Below are 5,573 nucleotides of genomic sequence, written 5' to 3' on the forward strand. Positions count from 1 at the left end.
GCTAGCACTTTTATTTTATTTCTCTATTTGCTTCTAATATTGGTAACGTAAGATTCAAGTGCATGCACAGGTATGACCGAGAGAGCCAGGGTATAATAATTTGAAGCGTTTGCACCAGCGCTAATGAAAGACGAGAGTTATAGCAAAGATATGAAAGGGGGAGCGATAATAAATATGTGATATGGCAATAGTGACACCAAAATAAGCCACCTATTTATAAAACTGACATGGAAGAAATACTAAAGGTTAACTTCTGAAATTGTAGCCGATGTTAAAAAGATTCTTTTTGTCGGCAGGATTCGAACCTGCGCGGGGAGACCCCAATGGATTTCTAGTCCATCGCCTTAACCACTCGGCCACAACTGACTGTAAGGCGTGTGCACATAATCTGAATGCAAGTTTTCAAGATGTCCCACAGCAATTTCCTGATGTTCGGCAATGCACTTTTTAAAAATAATGTTTTTTTCAGCAGGCACATTCTCTCCTAAAAACAAAAATTGCATGCGTATATCTCTAGTTTGGAATACCATAGGCTTGCATGCATACTCTCATGGGTCACTCAAGTTTTTTGGACCCTATTGCACTCTGTTTTCGTGCTGCTTTTAGTATATGGCCCATATTACAGAAGTCTACCATCTTTGAGTATTTGAGGCTCCTTTGTAAGTGCTTTATATTTTTTCCTTGAAGAGCTATATAATAAAGGGGTCCGGGAAAGATTGCATTTATGGAAGATAAAAGAAGGCCCACTTGTCTCACCAAATGCTGTAGAGAAACCTGATGTTTTACTCATGTTATCCTTAGTTCGTTTTTGTTAGACCTTGCATTCTTAAGGTGGTCCCAACCCCACCTTATTGCTTTTCACCTCCGCATTTTGCTGTATCTTTTTGTTGGCCTTAGGACTCTGATCACTTTATCGCTACTAATCAGTGCTGAAGTGCACGTGCTTCTTCCCTAATCATGTGTATAATTGGAGTATACCTGACTGACAGATTTAATTTACTTGAAAGCCCCTTGTAAAGTGGTATACCATATACCCAGGGACTGATTGTGCCGCCCAAAGAAATAGCATTTCAAACCTGTCTCAAGCCTGCTACTGCAGTACCTGTGCTGCAGTGTACTGCCACTTCGACTTGGCATTTAAAACTACTTGCCAAGCCTTTAACTCCAATTTTATTACATATCAGTAACCCCTAAGGTAGGCCCTAAGTAGTCCTGGGGCATCATGCTCTGTAAGTAAAAGGTAAGACATGTACTGTGGTAGTTTGTATGTCCTAGTAGTATCAAACAGTCTATTACATTTTTCACTACTGTGAGGTCTGCCCCTCTCATAGGTTAGCATTGGGTATTCCCTTATACTTTTTGGGGGGTAATTCCATATCAAAGAGGAGAAGCTTTATTTATTTATTGATAAATCCTATCTACTGGTGAGGTTGGATTTAATCTTACTATTGTATAAATGCCATTTTTAGAGAGTGAGCATTTCTCTGCACTTACTGCTCTATTTGCATGAAAACCTGTCTTCAATTGATGTCTGGATTGGGCTGCGAGACAGCTACATATGTGCATTCCCTGTAAACAGCCACAACACAGGTCACTCAACTGCAACTGCATTCATCTGCATTCCGATTGGCCTGGGGGAGAGCTCCGCTCCCCTTACCGCAAATATGTTCAAGAACGATAATTTATGTCATTAAGTACAGTATACCTACATCTTATAATCATGTGTGTTTAAATAATTTGTCGTTAGATCGTTTAAATATTGAAAAGGATCTGTTTTTAATAGACATTTTACAAAAACAACTGGTACATTTGGGAATTCTGAAAAGGAAAAACCCAACTGCCGTGACATTGCCAACCACAATGCCGTGACTCAGATTCGAACCGAGGTTGCTGCGGCCACAACGCAGAGTACTAACCACCATACGATCACGGCGAGCTACTTGGGCTCAATAACCTAAAGTGACATGAAGAAATTATAATTCGGAACACTCAGGGCTACTCCTGTGATAGGCTGAATGTGTTCATTGCTTCCTCATTCCTTATACAAAGGCTTTATCTCCTCAGTGGTTGATAGGCTGAAACCGTTTCCTGGCCGCCTGCTTGTGAACTGGCAGGAGTCAAAGATCACACATACACTGGTGGGCCTGTGATGGGACACCAATGCAGAGAAACACACCTGGCGCAGATATTCTATTCTATTTATTAGACCTGCATCTCCCCTGTACCTCCTCAAGCCATCTGTATGTGAAGCAAGAAAGAGTTAAGGAACGGTCCATCTACACTTTTATTGGGAGGATGCTGCCGTGAGCTCCTCCCAGCTAATCACACAAACAGCAGTAAAGCAAGATAACTACACAGTTAGGGGGGACCGCATGGTTAGATTTTTGAGGAATTATTGAAACTGACCTCAGTGACCCATAATCAGAGCTGCGGCTAATGACTGCATGCCTAATTATGATGAAGCAAGCACCATGGCTCGTAGGGGCCCCACAACCCACTTTTCTTAGCTCTTTGAATTAAAGTTTAAACTTCTGCCATGTGTGAGTGGTAAAGGCTTGTTAATTTTGTTGCTTTTCAAATTCACGTCTGACAACAAGACGAAGGAACATTGGGGCATCAGACGCTTTGGAAAGTAGCCACCAACCGCAGAGAAAGAGAGAAAGAGGGAAAAGACAGTATGAGGTGTGGAGAAAACAGCAGCAGGTACAAGGAGCTCAAATGAGATTAATGGCGCCTAAATAGAGCACGTAAAGGAACAGTTACAAATCTAAGAAAAGGGAAAGAAAAGACTAGGAAAAAACACAGAAAGAGCTTGTAGATGAAATTCTCTTCCAGGAACAGCAGGTTAAGAGAAATTACACAGGGAGCAGTTAAGCTTGTAACACGGGGGAGAATAGAAAAGAAAATGCAGTTTTATGAAGTGTGTTTGCCTAATCCAGCTAGCACTTTTAATTTATTTCTCTATTTGCTTCTTTTATTGGTAAAGTAAGTTTCAAGTGCATGCACAGGTATGACCGAGAGAGCCAGGGTATAATAATTTGAAGCGTTTGCACCAGCGCTAATGAAGGACGAGAGTTATAGCAAAGATATGAAAGGGGGAGCGATAATAAATATGTGATATGGCAATAGTGATACCAAAATAAGCCACCTATTTATAAAACTGACATGGAAGAAATACTAAAGGTTAACTTCTGAAATTGTAGCCGAAGTTAAAAAGATTCTCGTTGTCGGCAGGATTCAAACCTGCGCGGGGAGACCCCAATGGATTTCTAGTCCATTGCCTTAACCACTCGGCCACAACAACTGACTGTAAGGCATGTGCACATAATCTGTATGCAAGTTTTCAAGGTGTCCCACAGCAAATTCCTGATATTCTGCAATGCACTTTTTAAAAATAATGTTTTTTTCAGCAGGCACATTCTCTCCTAAAAATAAAAATTGCATGCGTATATCTCTAGTTTGGAATACCATAGGATTGCATGCATACTCTCATGGGTCACTCAAGTTTTTTGGACCCTATTGCACTCTGTTTTCGTGCTGCTTTTAGTATATGCCCCATATTACAGAAGTCTACCATCTTTGAGTATTTGAGGCTCCTTTGTAAGTGCTTTATATTTTTTACCTTGAAGAGCTATATAATAAAGGGGTCCGGGAAAGATTGCATTTATGGAAGATAAAAGAAGGCCCACTTGTCTCACCAAATGCTGTAGAGAAACCTTATGTTTTACTCATAGTATCCTTAGTTCGTTTTTGTTAGACCTTGCATTCTTAAGGTGGTCCCAACCCCACCTTATTGCTTTTCACCTCCGCATTTTGCTGTATCTTTTTGTTGGCCTTAGGACTCTGATCACTTTATCGCTACTAATCAGTGCTGAAGTGCACGTGCTTCTTCCCTAATCATGTGTATAATTGGAGTATACCTGACTGACAGATTTAATTTACTTGAAAGCCCCTTGTAAAGTGGTATACCATATACCCAGGGACTGATTGTGCCGCCCAAAGAAATAGCATTTCAAACCTGTCTCAAGCCTGCTACTGCAGTGCCTGTGCTGCAGTGTACTGCCACTTCGACTTGGCATTTAAAACTACTTGCCAAGCCTTAAACTCCAATTTTATTACATATCAGTAACCCCTAAGGTAGGCCCTAGGTAGTCCTAGGGGCATCATGCTATGTAAGTAAAAGGTAAGACATGTACTGTGGTAGTTTGTATGTCCTAGTAGTATCAAACAGTCTATTACATTTTTCACTACTGTGAGGTCTGCCCCTCTCATAGGTTAGCATTGGGTATTCCCTTATACTTTTTGGGGGGTAATTCCATATAAGAGAGGAGAAGCTTTATTTATTTATTGATAAATCCTACTTACTGGTGAGGTTGGATTTCATCTTACTATTGTATAAATGCCATTTTAAGAGAGAGTGAGCATTTCTCTGCACTTACTGCTCTATTTGCATGAAAACCTGTCTTCAATTGACGTCTGGATTGGGCTGCGAGACAGCTACATATGTGCATTCCCTGTAGACAGCCACAACACAGGTCACTCAACTGCAACTGCATTCATCTTTATTCTGATTGGCCTGGGGGAGAGCTCCGCTCCCCTTACAGCAAATATGTTCAAGAACGATAATTTATGTCAGTAAGTACAGTATACCTACATCTTATATTCATGTGTGTTTAAATAATTTGTCGTTAGATCGTTTAAATATTGAAAAGGATCTGTTTTTAATAGACATTTTACAAAAACAACTGGTACATTTGGGAATTCTGTAAAGGAAAAACCCAACTGCCGCGACATTGCCAACCACAATGCCGTGACTCGGATTCGAACCGAGGTTGCTGCGGCCACAACGCAGAGTACTAACCACTATACGATCACGGTAAGCTACTTGGGCTCAATAACGTACAGTGACATGAAGAAATTATAATTCGGAACACTCAGGGCTACTCCTGTGATAGGCTGAATGTGTTCATTGCTTCCTCATTCCTTATACAAAGGCTTTATCTCCTCAGTGGTTGATAGGCTGAAACCGTTTCCTGGCCGCCTGCTTGTGAACTGGCAGGAGTCAAAGATCACACATACACTGGTGGGCCTGTGATGGGACACCAATGCAGAGAAACACACCTGGTGCAGATATTCTATTCTGTTTATTAGACCTGCATCTCCCCTGTACCTCCTCAAGCCATCTGTATGTGAAGCAAGAAAGAGTTAAGGAACGGTCCATCTACACCTTTATTGGGAGGATGCTGCCGTGAGCTCCTCCCAGCTAATCACACAAACAGCAGTAAAGCAAGATAACTACACAGTTAGGGGGGACTGCATGGTTAGGTTTCTGAGGAATTATTGAAACTGACCTCAGTGACCCATAATCAGAGCTGTGGCTAATGACTGCATGCCTAATTATGATGAAGCAAGCACCATGGCTCGTAGAGGCCCCACAACACACTTTTCTTAGCTCATTGAATTAAAGTATAAACTTCTGCCATGTGTGAGTGGTAAAGGCTTGTTAATTTTGTTGCTTTTCAAATTCACGTCTGACAACAAGACGAAGGAACTTTGGGGCATCAGACGCTTTG

At 41.3% G+C, this 5,573-nt stretch overlaps 1 non-coding gene across 1 annotated transcript; it reads right to left on the minus strand.

Annotated features, from left to right (window-relative positions):
• Positions 1-3,222: 3,222 nt before the first annotated feature.
• Positions 3,223-3,304, minus strand: TRNAS-AGA (transfer RNA serine (anticodon AGA)). Its single transcript has one exon. It is a non-coding gene; the product is annotated as a tRNA-Ser (tRNA).
• Between the last annotated feature and the right edge of the window lie 2,269 nt (positions 3,305-5,573).

The sequence above is a fragment of the Lissotriton vulgaris genome, chromosome 1_1 (assembly GCF_964263255.1).
Source record: "Lissotriton vulgaris chromosome 1_1, aLisVul1.2, whole genome shotgun sequence".
Taxonomy (NCBI): Eukaryota; Metazoa; Chordata; class Amphibia; order Caudata; family Salamandridae; genus Lissotriton; species Lissotriton vulgaris.